The sequence below is a fragment of the Mastomys coucha genome, unplaced genomic scaffold (genome assembly GCF_008632895.1).
Source record: "Mastomys coucha isolate ucsf_1 unplaced genomic scaffold, UCSF_Mcou_1 pScaffold21, whole genome shotgun sequence".
Lineage (NCBI taxonomy): Eukaryota > Metazoa > Chordata > Mammalia > Rodentia > Muridae > Mastomys > Mastomys coucha.
In genome coordinates, this window is record NW_022196904.1 from 74,065,906 (window position 1) to 74,084,567 (window position 18,662).

Below are 18,662 nucleotides of genomic sequence, written 5' to 3' on the forward strand. Positions count from 1 at the left end.
CTCAGAAATCCATCTGCCTCTGCCTCTGCCTCCCAAGTGCTGGGATTAAAGGCATGTGCCACCACTGCTCAGCTGCTGAATCCCTTTCTTAAGAAACCCATTCCCCAGGCCCATAAACAATGAGGAGTGGGCTGGGTAACTGGGCATTGTGCTCAGAGGACAATGGTGTGCTTGGATCAGCCTCACTTGGGCTCCCTCTCCAACCAGTGGAGCACTGACCAGGGGCTGCAAAGCAATGGAGGGGAGCTCATCTTTACAGGCATCTCAGAGATGAGGAATAGTCTTTTGTTTAAGGGATGGGCTCTGGAAAATGCTTTGTCATGCTTTCTCCAAGATGCAGTGTCCAGCTCATTCCTCTGGCATCCAGTTTTCTTTATCATTGGCTAATGCCTGGGGTGAAAGAAGCAATGCTGATGAATTACAGACAGGCTCCACATGTCTAAAACCAGATTCTCCAGCCACATCCACTCAGCACTTCTACCCAGTCCTTTGTGACCCGCAGGGTATGATGGGTAATTCTTTAGGGGTGAATACCAGCAATGTGAACCTGATGGATTTCCTATCTACACTTCTCTAAAATCCAAGACTTATAAATGCAGAGATGGGGACTAGGTGCCAGGATCCCCAGAGGGAAGAGTGGTGCTCTTGGCTGGGAGGTGGGGGGAGTATGGAGTCACATCCAGCCTCCACACCCTGCACCGAGTTCCCACCTCCCTGGGATATTCATCCCTTGACCTTATCCTGTGGGATGTGATATCCTGTCTGCCCCCTGCTCCACAAACTGCCCGAGTCTGGCCAGCCAGCCATATTTCACATCCATCCCTTAAAACAAAGGTCACCTCACTTCACCTATTGACCACCAAAGCTACCACTGTCCCTACATGCCTCTGCAAAGTTTGAAGGGCTGTCCACACCTGTGGCTCTGTTCTCCAAGCCTCTAGTCCTGACTTCCTGAGGTTTCCCTGACTTCCCCTCTAGGTACTAAGAAAACCATTAGAAACAAGAAGCAGGATGAGGCTGCGTGAGTTGGTCCTAGACCTTGAGAGTTCTACTAGACAAGCTTCAGGTAAATTCTCAGAGCCGGAAGCGTTCAAGTGGGAAAAAGAGCAAATTGAAATCCCACCAACAGGGGTCACCCTTGGACACAAAGCCTGAAGCTGGTCAGGAAAAGAAAATTCTGAGGTCTGCATCCTGAAGCCAGGTTTCTAGCAAGTTCAAGTTCCTAGGTTCTTGTTTTGTTGGAGTCAAAGGAACTTGCCCAGTGGGGAGAGATGAAAGATCACCAGTGTTTTCTGAAGAGTGCACACCTGGTGAGAACTTGGGACAGGAAGTCCTAAGACCCTGGTCAACCTCTCAGGAGCCGTTTAAGTGGATTTCTACCTTCTCCTTTGAGCTGGTCATCACCATAGAGAAAGAAGTATATATAAAATAGATGTAAGCTGGTGCATATATATTTTTTCCTAATTGAAAAAAATTCTATATGTTCCCCATTTTCAAGAAAAAAAAATTTTTTTTCAGAAAATGAACCCAGTGGGAGGGGTATCACCTAGCTTCTGGCACAATGTACCAACAAGTTTACAATGTTTACAACAGACAGTTATAGTATACAATGTTTTTAAAAGCAGGGCACAGTAGCTCACATCTGTAATTCAGATTAGTAGGTGGAGGAAAGAGAATCTGGAACCCAAGGCAATCTTCTCAGCTCCATAGACATGGGTGTTGGTGAGTTGTAGACATGAGCTTGGTCATCTGAGAGAACCTGAATTGAGAAAGCACCTATCATTCTGGCCTGTAGGCAAGTCTGTAGAGCATTTTCTTGATTAATGATTGACATGGGAGGGCTCAGCCAACTGTAGCGGATATCATCCTGGGGCAAAGTGGTCCTGGCTCTTAGGAAAAAGGAAACTGGACAAGTAAAGGGGAACCAGCCTGTTAGCAGTGTTTCTCCTTCAATTCTGGCCTCTAGGTGGCTGCCTTGAGTTTCTGCCCTGAGTTCCATTCACGATGGACTGTGGAAGCCAACTAAATTCTTCCCCTCCCAAGTTGTTTTTGGTCATGGTCTTTATAAACAACAATAGGAGCCTAAGTAAGACTGATAGTTTAAACCCAGGTTGGGCTATTTGAGGGCTTATCCCAAATAAACAAAACCAAAGCTTGAACATAACTGAAACACAAAGGAGGAAATTCTCTTCTAATCAATCCCATCTCTGTTAGTTTCAGTATACAGCCAAACATTTGCCCATGTATGTTACATTGAGAGATGCAGAAATACATGAATATAGATAAGTGCTCAACAAATGGCTCCATAACCCAGAATCCTTCTCTACCACAGTGTCCTGGGCTGTCTCTTGGATGCACTCGTCTATGTGCAGGAACTCCTACATCCTCCAGCCTAACCAGGCATAACTGGTTATGAATGAATGAGCACACGAATAAAAGTTTCTTAGACAGACAATGTAAGCTGGGCAGTGGTGGGGCACGCCTTTAATCCCAGCACGTGGAAAGCAGAAGCAGGTAGATCTCTGTGAGTTGGAGCCAGCTTGGTTCTCAAAGTGAGTTCCAGGACACCCTGTGCTACATAGGAAAACCCTGTCTTGAAAAACAAAACAAACAAAAAGAAAAGACAGACAGACAGACAGACAGACAGACAGACAGACAGACAGACAGACAAGGTGAATGCAGTAGAGATGTCAGCAGGTAAAGGTATCTATCATCAAGCCTAACAACCTGAGCTTCATTCTCAAAATTCGTGTGGTAGAAGGAGAAAACCAGCTCCCTCAAGTCATCCTCTGATTTCCACATACATGCTGTATCACATGTGCGTGTGCACACTTACACACACAATAAATCTGTTTATATGTCTTTAAAAAGAGGAGGCCCAAACACTTGAAAGGATGCTCCACTTTGTCCACTAATAAAGAAATGCAAACTAATGTAGTTAGCAAAAATCAAAAATCTGATAGTACCTTTGCCAGTACTAGGCAGCTGAGGGTGGAGAACAGATCCTCACATTCCTTGCTGACATGAGCCTGTGTCCGTGCAATATGCGAGGACAGTTTGACAAGGCTTATGAAATGTACATAGCATTTCACTTAGTAATTCCACCTTCAGGAATTTGCCCTACAGATATGATGTGAAAATGATTAGCACCAGATTTATACTGAAACTTTGTTTCTTTGTGTGTGTGTGTGTGTGTGTGTTTATACATGCACATATTGGTCTGTGTGAGTGTAAGCGCATGCCAGTGTGGGTATGGGGTCAGAGGACACCCTCTGTTATCAGCCCTTGCCTTTTATTTTGTTCTAGACAGGGTCTCCTCATTCCTGTGTACATCAGGCTTTCCTGGCTCATGAGCTCCTAAGGAGTCTCCTGCCTCTACCAGTCTCACTGAAAGAGTTTTGGGATGTGTACCATACTACAACTAGCTTTAAGTATCTTTTGAAGATTTGAACCCAAGTTGTCATGCTTGCATGGCAAGTAAGTGTTTGACTGAGCCATGCCCCCAACTCCTGCAGCTCTATTTCTAATAATTGTAGCAAAGCAAACGGCTTAATGTTTACAATACAACTAGAGTTGTTAAAGATGTTAATCCACAGGATAGAGTATTGTGTATCTGTCTGAAGAAGAAAAACAAAAGCACAGGGGTACATGCCTGTTATCCCTGCTACTCGGCTAAGGCAGGAGAACTGCAAACTCAAGACCAGTCTGGGTGGCAGAGTAAAACTATATCTAAGAAAAAGAGAGAGAGAGAGAGAGAGAGAGAGAGAGAGAGACAGAGACAGAGACAGAGACAGAGAGACAGAGACAGAGACAGAGACGGAGAGATGGAGAGGCACAGAGACAGAGAAGCACAGAGACAGAGAGATGGGGAGAACAAAAGAAGAGAGAAAAAAACTAGTATTTTATTAGATTTACTTTTATTATTTCTAATTATGTCATATGTGACTATGTCTGTGAGAATATGCATTTGAACACAGGTAACCACAGAGTCCAGAAGAGAATACCAGATTCCTTGGAGCTGGAATCTTTGGAGGTTGTAAGCTGCCTGACATGGGTGTGGGGACCTAAACTCTAGTCCCCTGAAAGAGACTTCAATCACCGAGCCATCTATCTAGCCCCATAATATGAATTCTAATGACTTTAAGTAAAATGAAAAATTAAAATATACAGCTGTGAATACTACCAGCTCCCAGACATGGGAAGGTAATATACATTTCTGGATATGAATGACCTAGACAGTGCACAAGAAGCAGAGGAACTCTCTGTCTCTGCCTCTGTCTCTCTGTTATTCTTTCTCTCTCTCTCTCTGTTTCTTAGATATAGTTTTACTCTGCCACCTGGGCTGGTCTTGAGTTTGCAGTTCTCCAGCTTTAGCCAAGTAGCAGGGATAACAGACACGTACCTCTGTGCTTTCTTTTTCTTTGTGTATGTGTGTGTGTTCAACAGTATTTAGTAGATTCTTTTTAAAAATTGTATGCATTTATGTTTTAAAGAACATGGGCATGTATCATAGTACATACGTGGAGGACAGATGACAACTTTTAGGAGTCTCCTTCCACAATGGGGGTCAATGGAGACTGAACTCAGAATATCAGGCTTGAAAGCAAGCTCTTTTACCTGATTAACAATATGCCTGGCCTGATTTCTTGCTTGGGACTATTGATAATCTGGGAAGTGGGAAGGTGAGAAACACACACACACACACACACACACACACACACACACACACAGTCCGTTGTTCCATTTGTTGTCTGGCAATCATGAAGCCATTCTCAATACTTATCTCAAAAATAAATAAATAAAGAAAGAAAGAAAGAAAGAAAGAAAGAAAGGCCTCAAATGTCAGTGTTATTTAGGGAAATATTCTGATCTCTCCATTCTGAATTCTAGTGGTGCCAGTGGCAGGTCGTTCAAATTGGGGACACAGTTGCACACTGCAATCAGTGTGCTTGATAGGTTATTTGCAGAAACCTCCATTCATGGGGAGCTGAGATTCTTGACTTCACAGCAGAAAAGCATTTCAGGATGATCCAGTATGAAGCAGAGCTGGGGGTTATTGGGCAGAGCTTTTAACATATATTTAAGAGTGGAGTTCCAGAAAGAGAAGCACTCAGAGAAAAGCCAAGTGTGAGAGTGGGCTTCTCCAGGGGGAGCTGACTTTACGGCAGACATATATCTGATTTTTGTGGCTTCTGAAGTTGCACCTCAAAGCATTGCTAAGGAGTTTTAAAGGATATCACAGGGTGGCTGCTGACGTGCATTGGATGAACTTACAACTGATAAGGTAAAAAAAAAAAAAAAAACCTTGGGTCACAAGGGTTACAAAACAAGTTGAGATGTTTTTACTGTAAATAAAAATGTATAGTCTTGTTTGTAAAATTCCCGGAAAATTACTGGTTTCATGCTGGGAATGGAATCTGCTTGTATGTAGACTAAAAGCACAGTGAATTACAATTTTACTAATCTTATTTGAAAATATCTCTGTAGAGAGGGGATGTTGTCTCTGTGATAGGTATTCTTCAAAGCACATTTTATCATTTGTGCTGGAATTCTTGACTTTCAGTTGGAAAGAGGTCTCAGTCAGACTCCAGGGGTGAGAGAATGCTTTCTCTTCCCATGCCCCCTTCATTTTCCCCTGTCTTTCTATGCTGCCTCATGATGGTCTATAGAAGGTCCTTATAGAATCCCAGAGGTGTGCATGTGTGCATGTGTGCATGGGTGTCTTGTCTATCTCCTCTTCTAGATAGCAATAGAGTCTAGAGTAGCAATCCATATTACCCCATCTCTGACCACAGATTAGCACAAGGATGACCCCAGAAGATGCTACATCAAACAATCACCTTTCTCTACAAGGATTCTGTGATGGTTTGTATATGCTTGGCCCAGGAAGTGGCACTATTAAAAGGCCCTGTTGGAGTAAGTGCGGTCTTTGTATTGCCCAGGTTGTCCTGGAACTCACTCTGTAGACCAGGCTGGCCTCGAACTCAGCAATCCGCCTGCCTCTGCCTCCCAAGTCTCCCAAGTTCTGGGACTAAAGGCATGTGTCACCACGGCCCAGCTGGGTGTGGGCTTTAGACCCTCATCCTAGCTGCCTGAAAGTCAATAGTCTGCTAGCAGCCTTCAGATGAAGAGGAAGAACTCTCAGCTCCTCCTGCACCATGTCTGCCTGTACGCTGCCATGGTCCCACCTTGATGATAATGGACTGAACCTCTGAACCTATAAGCCAACCCCTGTGGGACTGTGAAAGGCAGTCTGGTTTCTGGTTGAGCTAGATTTGAAACCCTAGTGACCCAGCAGGTGACCCCGCAGGGTCCCCTGCAAGGAACGGTAGGTATTTTGCCACACTCCTGGACACCAGGCCCCTGACATGAGGCAGCAGCTCTCCATAGGTCTGTGGCCATCAGTCACGTAAGGGCAACACCCCAATCCCCTCCACAGGTAGGGGATGTGACCACAGGTCAAGCAGCCTCAAGACAGATCTCCATTTCAATGAGGTACCTAAAGGTCTGAAGGGCTTAGCCAATAAACTTCTCTTCCCAGACACTCCTCCCTGTAAAAGTATTTAACCTCAGGCCCACCCTGAGAAAGTGCCTACGGTTTTCTCATTGCCACTCTCCGCCATGACAATAAATGCCTTAAAACCACGGACTGCTCTTCATTGGGATCCACCATAGAAAGCAAGGAAGCAGGCCTCCGTCTAAAAAGCCAGCCGCCTAGTCTCCCACAGAAAGCTTCTCAGGGCTCCCAGTCACAGTCTCCACCAAGCCAACCGCCTGGCCTGCAGAACAAGCCAAGGACACTCGTGACTGCGGGACCCAGCCGAAGCTCTCCTCCCGCTTTCCCTTTGGCCCTGGGCTAGATCCAGCCTGCGGTGGTTGGGGGACACTCTGTTCTCAGCTCTTCCACAGCATCTGGGGTGCCCAAGAGTCTGAGAACCTGACGTCCCGGGCCTCCGTGCAGGTCTGGTGACCCCTGAGCCAACTCCAGAAGTCCCGGGGGGGGGGGGGACCTCAGACTGTGCTCCCTCACTCCTGAAGCGGGTCCTGCAACTTGTCATAGCCCGACACCCGTCCAGCACCAGGTAAGTGCAGTCAAAACTCCAGAATCCTGCATCCTGCATCCCACATCTGGAGAGGCCCCTAGCCCTGAGTGAACGCGGGACCCCACCATTTAACCCACAAACCCCAATTAAATGTTGTTCTTATAAGAATTGTCAGGGCTGGTGAGATGGCTCAGCAGGTAAGAGCACTGACTGCTCTTCCAAAGGTCCTGAGTTCAGATCCCAGCAACCACATGGTGGCTCACAACCACCCGTAATGAGATCAGACGCCCTCTTCTGGTGTGTCTGAAGACTGATGCAGTGAATTACGCAGGAGGGAGCAGGCCAGAGCCAGCGTGGACGGAGTGAGTGGGCAGGCAGAAGTCCTGAGTTCAACAGCAGCCACACACGATGGTTCATGGCCATCTGTACAGCTACAGTGTACTCATACACATGAAATAAATAAAACAAATCTTTAAAAAAAAAAAAAAAGAATTATCTTCGTCATGGTGTCTGTTCACAGCAGTAAAACCCTAAGATGGATTCATACAATCCTCCCAAAAAGAAGTCTTAGTACGGAACATAAAGTGTAAGCAAAATACTTGTCATTCTTGCAGAAAGAAGAAGTAGACGTGGAGATAGCCTGAGGTGACACACACACTCCTTGTGGTTTCACTGCTGACACAGCATCCTATTGGATTTTAGGTGCTGCAAAGCCCTGTTTCGTCTTTGAAAGCAAAGAAAGTGTGCTCTAGAGGGTCCAGAAAGATGGCTAGGCTGGAAGGTGCTTGTCAGGCAAGCATAAGGACCTGCGTATGTATCCCCAGCAGCCACATAAAAATCTGGGTACAGTAGTGCACGCCTGTAACTCCAGTGCAGGAAAGGAGGTAGAAATAGGAGGAACCATTTGGTCTTACCGGCCAGCTGGTCAAGCTAATCAGTGAGCCTCCAGGTTCAGTGAAAAAGGCCCTGCCTCAAACAAAAAAGAAAGAAAGGCAACTGAAGAAGAAACTGGACATCAACTTCTGGCCTCCACACACAGGTGCACATGCATACACGCACACACACACACACACACACACACCATGCAGGTTTGCACACACTAAGCACTTCCAAGAGAACAGGTTTTGCTTAAACTGTCTACCCATCGATCTTGGGTAATTTCTTTCCCCTGGCTGGCCTGAAATAAATATAACGTACGTAAACAATGGAGTTAGACTGATATCCTATGGCTCTTAGGGCTGTTCTGGTATTCTGGTGTATGAGACCACCTGCAATTTCTCACCTGAATGATCCAATTGGTGTATTTATAACAGTTGTCATTCCCTGGGAGTCTCAAGATGTCCCAAGTGGACTGAACCTAGCTTTTGGCATGAGGAATGCTATGAAGAGGCCAGTTCTATACATCTGGAGCTAAGCGAGGGAAGGGTTAAAGACAGCAGCAAATTACTAGGCTCAGATGCAGACTCAGTAATCTCTTAGCAGAGACGGTTCTCAGGAATAACAGACCTATAGGAAACACAGACGGGGCGATGCTGCTTATAGGCTGGCTTCCAGGAGCCTTTACTGAGTTCCCAGGCACTGAGACACTGGAACTGGAGTTATAGGAGGTTGTGAGCCACCATGTTGGTGCTGAGAACCAAACCTGAATTCTCTGTGAGAACAGTGAGTGTTCTTAACCTCTGAGCCATCTCTTCCACACTCATTTTCACAGTGCCTGCACAAATTTACATTCCCAAATACAGTATTCAAGGGTTCACAACCCCCCAAATCCACACCAGTATTTGTTATCGTTTGTTTAAATAACTCTAACCACCAGCTCTGAGCCATCAGCTGATTATGGTGGTTAGTGCAAAGACTCATGGGTGCTGAGAATAAGCACTCCTGAGTGCTCAACTCTGAAGAGGGGAAAGAAATAACATAAGGGCCAGATCATGTGGAGGAAGGCCTTGAAACCCTATTTTCTGAGCATGGCATACATGGCTATTGCATTCATGAGCTTATAGGTGTTACCTGCAGAAGGCCTGCACAAAACCTCATCTGTCAATATTCAGCCATGGGTAGGAGAGAGGCCCACGGGGCCTAGCTCCATTCCAGAGAGCTCCTGGCAATTGATGGCTTCTGGGATAGGAAGAGTCAGTGCTTGTCACCAGTAGTGTAACCACTGGGGAGTTCTGTGCTCTCATCCGTGCCAGGAAGGGAGGGCCTACTTAAACCCAGATGTCCCAACATATGAGCAAAGCAAAAAGACGCAAAGAGGGCTTGACTGGGGGCGGGAGATAAGAGAGAATGAAGGGTGACCAGAATGTATATTTACAAGTATAAAATTGTCAGAGTAAATAATTTAAATCAATAAATGAAACCAGTTCTTCTCGTTCCTCTTTCTATGACTAGAGAACAGTATATCTTTCTTTCTAAGAATTGTTGCCAGAGACTTTCAAGAACCATCAACGCTCCAGAGAATCCCTTTTGTAATTAAATAGAAAATAATCTGGTTTAGTGATTCTCGGATTCACTGTGGACAAAATGAAATCAGTGGAAAACAAACACAGTCCGTCCTTGAGCCACACACTCAGTCCAGCCCGGACTCTCTCAGTCAATAAGCCTGGAGTGGGGCCAAAAATCTGCCTTCTGAATTCCCAAGTTCCAGTGAAGCGGCTGCTGCTGGCCCAGAGTTCAGTCTATGTATCTCTACTGGGGCAGTGACAGGATTCACATGGACAATAAGACACTAGTGGGTTTAAGGACACCTTCAAGTAAGATTATAGACCAGTTTACTACAACATTTATCTGTATTTCAGAGTCACGGCTAGAATGACACGGAAAGTGAACAGGATATGAGACAGGAAAAGGGTCCCTCACCTACCTGTGGAGATCTGGCCTACGAAGCCTGCTGGCTGGAGAATACTCTACCCAGGCACCATTACATACAAGGCTGATGATACAGCTCTTGAACCATGGTCTAACCTCTGCATAACCTAGGGTACAGCAAAAAATAGTTCAATTTCTAACAATTTATCAATGTCCTTAAATTTGTTACTGTCTTTTTCATATGTAAGCCTGCCCAGGAAGCTTACTCTTAAGTCATCCAACAATCACACATGTGCACGCACACACACACACACACACACACACACACACACACCAAACAAAAAAACAAACAAATTTTCGCCAGGCAGTGGTAGCACATGCCTTTAATCCCAGCACTCAGGAGGCAGAGGCAGGTGGATTTCTGAGTTCAAGGCCAGCCTGGTCTACAGAGTGAGTTCCAGGACAGCCAGGGCTATACAGAGAAACCCTGTCTCGAAAAACAAAAAATTTCCAGGAGGAGAAGGGAAGATTAACTCCTGCAAACTGTTCTCTGACCTCCATACCCACTCTTATACGATAAATAAATAAAATAGTTGTTTAAAGCCTTCTTGTGCTGAAATAAACAAATCAACATATTCCTTCTATTACTCTTTATTATATGTTACCTCCTTTAAACAACAAAACAGCAAAAGCCCTGTGGTCGCTGAAGCACTGATCACATAGGTCTCTCTCAACATCAGCCCCCGACTCCTTGTAAGTGCAGCTGTCCTTTCTAATAAACAATAAACTTGCTGGCTTTGCTTGACCTAAAAGTCTTTTCTGTGGGTTCTCCATGACCCAGTTGGATCTGAGTACGCAAGGTAAGGCTCTGTAGGGCTTTACAGACTCCACGGTGGCAAGGCTGCTGGCGGTGACAGTGCGATATACTCCATCTACATAATGTGGTCAGAAAAGTGGGTTCTAGGATGCTGCAGTAACTTCTCCCTTCCCTCTTCTTTATTGCCCCATCTTCTCTCTTGGAATTGTGTCCATCTCATACTAGGGAATCCCCAGACCAAGTACTTCCTAGGCACTAACCTTGCCTAGGTTAGTGATTTCTGCTGGAGAAGATCCATCTTGTTGCAAACACTCACCTCAAAGGAGACACGGAGCAGATTATTCTTTAGCCAAATGTAAGTGACTGTGGCCCAAGAGCAGAGATTCAGGCTGCCTACCGTGTCGTGTCATGTTCTGATGTTTAAACAGTGCAATGTAGTTTTATACTTACAGAACAAAACAAAACGGTAATCAATATACTTTTCAAATGCCGTGGCAGGAACATCCAAGAGGGTTATAGAAAAGTAGGAAAATGTCTGCCACTGCTCCCAGACGCTCTCTGATGACATTCTTAGCTTTTAGATGGATGGAAGATAGTGATCTCCTAAGTTGCTTACCAAAGAAAAACACCACAGAGAGGTTAAAAAGCATCCCTGTGACAGACAGCTGGCTCCAGGATGGGGAGTGAGATGCTAATTGAGGTAACAGACTCCACACTTGCATCAATCCACTGCTCTGCCCCACAGAGGCTAAAAGATGTCATGCCTTAGCCTCTTCTCGGCGGTCTGTTCATTGTGCATATCATACTTAACTTTGGGGTTTGATTTTTCCATCGTTTATTGTCATTTTTCTATCAGAATAAGCTCCAAAAGAATGTGTAAATGGTTCACCACTGAAGCCCCAGAACAAGAGTGTCAGAATGTGTTCTCTGAGTGAGAGGCAAAGTGCTGAACCTGGGATATCAATCACTCTAAGATCTGATTATAAGATTACATATGGAGTGGGAGAGAAGGCTCAAGAACACTGGCTGCTCTTCCAGAGGCTCTGGGTTTAATTCCCAGTGCCCACATAGAAATTCCTGTAAGTCTAGTTCTAGGGGTTCTGATGTCTTCTTCTGACCTCTGGCAGGCCATAGCATGTGCTTGGTGCATAGACAAACATGCAGGCAAAAAGCACCAACGTATATAAAATAAAGAAATATTTAGAAGACTGTATCATACATTTCTTATACATTAGTTATATGTTAGGTGGCCTTGGTTCTAAGAAGCAGCCTGGGGTTTACACTGAGAGGGACAGAGTCGCCTCTACGGTGACAACATGTGGCGTGAAGAGTAAGCACCTAGTCTGGTCAATCTATCCATGGCCTGAGATTTTCTTAAGCTGCTTGAGAACCTGGGGCACAGGAGGGGTCTAAGTGCACCTCCCAAGGACCCTTCCTAACCAGGAACTAGTGTGCCAGTGGGGATGCCCTGAGGCATGGCGCTCACAAAGAGCATTTCCTTTGAGGGACAACTGAGTGAGTATATTTATATATACTAAATAAAGGAGTTGTACCTAGATTTAATGAGGAATTACTATGAAAAAAAACAAAAAAAGAAAATACAAAATCTACCAGGTGACAAGGCAAGGGCCACAGACAGACATTTCATCTTCTTTGAAGGGATTCTGGCCAGCTTGAGTGTGGCAAGTATAGCTCTGGCAGGCCTTGCTCTTCTCCCTGATTCCCTCTGCATTGCTAAAAACCTAAGAGTACATTCCTGAAGCTAGCCCCCAAAGTCCCCATTCCCTTATTTGGCCACTTCCTCCTCCTGAGGCTAACTACCAAGGTCCAGCTCTCTAAGTATCGAAGTTCAGCAATCAAAAGCCTCCTTTGGCTCACCTAGTTAACATGCCCAGTTAGAATTAAACACCTCATTTTAACACTGGGTTTCCCCCACGTACTCTTATAAGCATCCATTTTCCTATGGCCCACATCTGTCTCCTCTCTAACCAGAGGCAATCTTTTGTCCCACTATAGGACAAATACCCCTTACCCCTCACTTTTGTTCCCTTCTTCTCTCTCAGCCTCTGTCTCCTGTCTTTGTCCCTTATCCCTGCCCTCTGTCCCTCTGGGACAAATACATCTCCTTTGTACTAAGAACTTAGTCTGACAACTTGGTTTTGGAGTTACTGAGCCAATACTTTCCTTTCAATAGAAAACTCTCAGATGTCCCTTGTGATTTTGAAATCATCTTTTGAGGGACCACTGATACAATATTTCATATTTAGACGAAATACACTAAGGCAGATACAACAAGTAGAGAAGTCTAGAATTCTAATCCAATGTGAGGAAGAAACATTGGGCCCTGGCTTTCAAAAGTGAGTTGGCATAGCTCCAGTGGAGCTGAAGGCACATCCCTAAGACTCAGCTGTACTCCACCCTGGGCAGTGGACCAATATCATCTGGGAGATTCTATTAAATATGTAGTCTCAAACCATCATGGATGTACTGAGTCAAAGTCCTGAGAATGGGAGTGCATATGGAGACCAGGAAACCCTTTTCTAGGGCAGCTTTTTTACTTTTACATGCCTATCTGGGAATCTGGAGGTATTCTGCTTAAAAGTCCAGATGCCCAGAGCAACTGTGGTTTGTATATGCTTAGCCGAGGGAACGGCACTATTAAGAAGTGTGGCCTTGTTGGAGTAGGTATGTCACTGTGAGTGTGGGCTTTAATACCCCTGTCCTAGCTGCCTGGAAAATCAGTATCTGCTAGCAACCCTCAGATGAAGGTGTAGAACTCTCAGCTCCTCTTGCACTATGCCTGTCTGGACATTGCCATGTCCCCCCCTCCCCCCATGATGATAATGGACTGAACCTCTGAACCTGTAAGCCAGCCCCAATTAAATGATGTCCTTATAAGAGTTGCCTTGGGGCTGGCGAGATGGCTCAGCAGGTAAGAGCACTGACTGCTCTTCCAAAGGTCCTGAGTTCGGATCCCAGCAACCACATGGTGGCTCACAACCACCCGTAGTGAGATCTGCACCCTCTTCTGGTGCATCTGAAGACAGCTACAGTGAATGGGGCTGGAGCGATCGGGGTCGGAGCTCAATTCCCAGCAGCCACATGATGGCTCACACACACATAAAAATAAATAAATAAATCTAAAAAAAAGAAAAAAAAAGAGTTGCCTTAGTCATGGTGTCTGTTCACAGCAGTAAAACCCTAACTAACACAGCAGTCAAATCAGAAGCTGTGAGGGTCAGGATTCAGGCACCAACGCAGCTTGGGAATTTCAACACATTAGTAAGATAAAGGACCATAAGGAAGAAGTCTCTTAATTCATGAGATGTGCAAAACCATGTTTTGTAAGAATAAACTTGGGGCTGTAGAGATGGCTCAGCCATTAAAGGCTAGTCTCACAACCAAAAATATAAGAAAAACAGGGAATTCAAATGATATGCCCACTGTTCCTTCCATAGTATAAATTGGAATATACTCATAGAATAGTAACAAATACCCATGTGCTACAGCCACATGAATTAACAGGGCTGCAGTCTGGATCTGGAATGTATCCCCAAAGCCCATGTGCTACATCTAGAAACTTAGCCATTTCTTCTAAATTTTCAAATTTATTCAGTGTATGCTTACAGAATGATCCTCTGAATTTCAGTCGTATCTGCTATAGTAGCTCTTGTTCATCTCAACTCAAGTTCTATTCATGCTAATGACTTTGTCCTCACCTTGGTGCTACCAGGACATATTCAAGACCTTGAAGAGGTGGTGTATAGTGTGTGATTAGGCCTCTAGACTTATGGGACTCCATTGTATTCCTCATTGTTTTCTTTGTTCACTGGCCACCATGAGATGAGCATCCTGATTTGTCACATACTCCTGTAATGTTCTTCCACACCACATAAACAAAAAGCATGGAGCCAAGGAATGTGGATTTGTAATCTCCAAAGCTAAATCAAGACTAAATCATAACTAAATCGAAATTATCCCTCTTTTGGGGTGGCTTATCTGAGATGTTGTTAGAGCAATGAAAAGCTAGCTGACACACATGGATAAACTGAAATCATAGCTGAAATTAGCAAAATGTGACTAAAATATTAATGCAAGGGTCAGTGAAAAATGAATTGGTTACTTGAAAAGATTAATAAGATTGGTAAGCCTTTGGAAAAACTGAGAGAGAGAGAGAGAGAGAGAGAGAGAGAGAGAGAGAGAGAGAGACTTAATAAAATTTGTAATGAGAGGAACAAGAGCTATCACAGCAGATACAACTGAAATTCAAAGATTCATTGGGGAATATTCTGAAAGCATACACTGAATAATTTTGAAAAATTTGAAGAAATAACTAAGTTTCTAGACACAAATGATTTATCAAAATTGAGTCAAAGGACACAAACAACCTAAACAGATTAATAATGAGAAATGAGATTGAAGCAGTAATAGAAAGTATTCAAACAAAAATAAAATAAATAAAATGATAGCCCAAAACTGAGCAGAATCACTCTGGATACTACAGACTTTCAACAAAGGATCCATACCAGTATGTCTCCAACAGGTCCATAAAATAGCAGTGGAAGAAATGCTCTGAAGTCTGTGCTATGAAGCTGGTATCACTGATAGCAAAACCAGATAAGGACACACACACACACACACACACACACACACAGAGAGAGAGAGAGAGAGAGAGAGAGAGAGAGAGAGAGAGAGAGAGAGAGAGAGGGAGAGAGAGACAGAGAGAGACAGAGAGAGACAGAGAGAGACAGAGAGAGAGAGTTTCCTTGATGACTATATGTGATGGTTTGAATATGCTTGGCCTATAGGGAGTAGCACTGTTGGGAGGTGTGGCCTTGTTGGAGTGCCACAGGCCGGCCAGTCTGGGCCTCCCTCAACCCGCGGGAGAAACGGGGTCCTAGTCAGGTCGACAAGGCATAGGTGAAGAAATGATGGCAGAGACAACACATAGAAGTGCAGGATCTGAATGTATTTCTTAAAAATGTTATCAGACTTTTACAGTCATTACAAAAGAGAAATGAAAAATCTGGCAGCCCAGTAGTCAAGGTACATCTGAGGCCACCTGAAACACACTGGGTCTAAAGCAGCCACCTCTTCTAGACAGGTGCTTCACACACACACACACACACACACACACACACACACACACACACACACACACTCTGGGCCCAAGTGCTCTGGGCCCCTGGGGGTGGGGGGAGGCTGCAGACTGCATGAGGCTCGAAGCTTGAATCTGAATGAATGAATCTAAGTCTAAGTCCTAATCCATCTAAGTTCATGCACAAAGTGAAAACCAGGCTTATATAGTATACAGAAAACCGGGCAAATGACAAAAGCCATGTAGGCAGGTGACAGTCACATCAAGGTCAGTAAGATCACGTAGGCAAGTGATGGTTACATCAAGGTCGATAAGATCAGGTATCCAGGTGTGAAGTAGAAAAGCAGTGGTGCCCTCCCCGCTGGGGCTATTTTGGTAATCCCATGCTAATTCTTTGGGTCTGCTGGAGGCAAGCACCAGGAAGTTCCAATCTAGCAGTTCCTGAAAATGCCCTTAAGTGAGGGAAGCCCTTCAATTACTCTCTGGTGTGTAAAATAGTTCTGTCTTCTGTGGGACTGCCCTGAGAATTCTAACTATGTTTACAGTAAGCAATGGTGCCTGACCTCTGTTGCTAACTCTAAGGACACCCTGCCGGATAAGGCAGCTTCCTTGTGAGAAATTCCAAGCTAACAACAGTTTGGTAATAAATTAAGATATATTGGAACGCTGTGCTGGCCAGGGAACAACATTTAATCTTAAGTTTTAGCCATCTACGAATCATTTTTTGGGGTACCTTTATGGATTGGAACACTAATCTGGAACTGAATACCCAGGAGGCACAAACTCCCTTTGAAGTCATAATGCCTCTTGTCTGTGATCAGGCTTTTAACCCTGATATTGCAGACTTTACTGGAGTAGACAAGTGGGCGTGGCATTGGAGGAAGTGTGTCACTGTGGGGGTAGGCTTTGAGACCTTCCTCTTAGCCAGTTGGGAGACAGTCTTCTACTGTTTGCCTTCAGAATAAGATGTAGAACTTTCAGCTCCTCCAGCACCCTGTCTACCTGGATGCTGCCATGCTTCCTGCCTTGATAATAATGAACTGAACCTCTGAACCTGTAAGCCAGCTCCAATTAAATGTTGTCTTGTATAAGAGTTTTCTTGGTTATGATGTCCCTTCACAGCAATGGAAACCCTAACTAAGACACTATAAAAATGAACATTGTTAAAACATACTTGCAAACTGAAATAAAAAACATCTTAAAAGATCATTTAAAAAGGTCACACAACATTTTCATTCTGGGTGAAAAGTCAGAAATAAAGAAAACAGACAAAAGAACAAGATACTTGAGATAGAGAAGGTTTGTATTTAGGGGGTGATTCTACAGAGGGGCTTCCTGTAAGAATCAAAGCCCTCTTCCACTTATGGGGAAGGAAGTGGAAGAGTTTCCTTTCTGGTCAGCAGTTGGCATTGCTAGAGGGTACCCAGTGAGCCATGAGTTGAAGAACGTTAGGTGATCAATAAGCATCTTGCATGGCTGGCCATTACTTGGGCTCCACAGGGCAGGGCAGTCAAGAATCTAGAGCAGTAGCTCTCAACACTCCTAATGCTGCAATCCTTTAATATAGTTCCTCATGCTGTGGCGACTTTCAACCATAAAATTATTTTGTTGCTACTTCATACCTGTAGTTTTGCTACTATTATGAATTGTAATATAAGTATCTGATATGCAGGATATTTGATATGTGGCCCCTGTGAAAGGGTCTTCTGATACCACCCCCAAAAGGGGGTCACAGGTTGAGAACCACTGGTCTAGAGAAACAAAGTTAATTTACTTCTAAAAATCAAATTATTGTATTACTGTTATAGGAATTATCACAGTTCAAGCAAAATGGAGGATCTGTACAAAATGGTGGACCCTGGATAAGACCAATGATGCCAAGGTGGTACAATATTGTGATGGTCATTCTTTATTGTCAACTTGACTGGATTTGGAGTCGCATGGAAGCTCACCTCTGGCATGTCTGTGACGGTGTTTCCTGGATGGCTTAAATGAAGAGGGAAGACTTCCCCTGAATATGGGTGGCATCATCCTACAGTTGTGTGTGATCCTGAACTGGATGAAATAGGGAAGAAAGGGAAAAGCAAGCTGGGCACCAGCACTCCTTTCTCTGCTTCTCCCAGACATGGATGCCTCACACAGCTTCCATACTCTCCCCGCTGCGACAGGCAAAACCCTCAACCCTCAGCCAAAAGAAGCCCATCCTTCCTCGAGCTACTTTTCATTAATAATAATAATAAAAAAAAAATCACATGACTATATTGACAGACACACAAAAAAGCCTGTGACAAAGTCCATGACTCTTCACAATGAAATCTTAAAGAGCCTGGGACTCGATGGTTCATTCATACCGCAACATACAAGAGGCTAGATATGACAAACATATAGCCAATATTGCAACGAATGGGGAAATATTAAAAAAGAACATTTCTTCTAAAATCAGGAATGAGACAAAGGTGTTTGTCTCCACCACTTTCATTAGCTTGGTTTTTGTTGCTGTAAACAAAATACTTAACCAAAGTAGCTTAAGAGCTGAGAGGTTTATCTCACGGTTATCTCATATCTTGTCCACCACAGCAGGGAAAGGATGGCAACTGATGTGGCTTGATCTCAGATGCCCAGTGCTGGAGGCAGCTGCTTGGCAATAGCATCAGCCAGGAAGCAGAGAGCCTAGGCTGGAAGCAGTCTTGGAAGCCTATCTCTTAAAGGTTCCACAGCTCCCCCAAAAAATCAGCACCAGCTGGGAAACACGTGTTCCAACGCAGCCTGCGGAGCATCTTGCCTACAGGCCCTGACAGGGAGGCAAGACGTTACTTAGAGGTTTCAAAGAGATCAGTCTTTGGCCATCTGGGTCTGTGTGCTTAGAGGAAGACACCAGGGTGTGGGGAGCAAATGG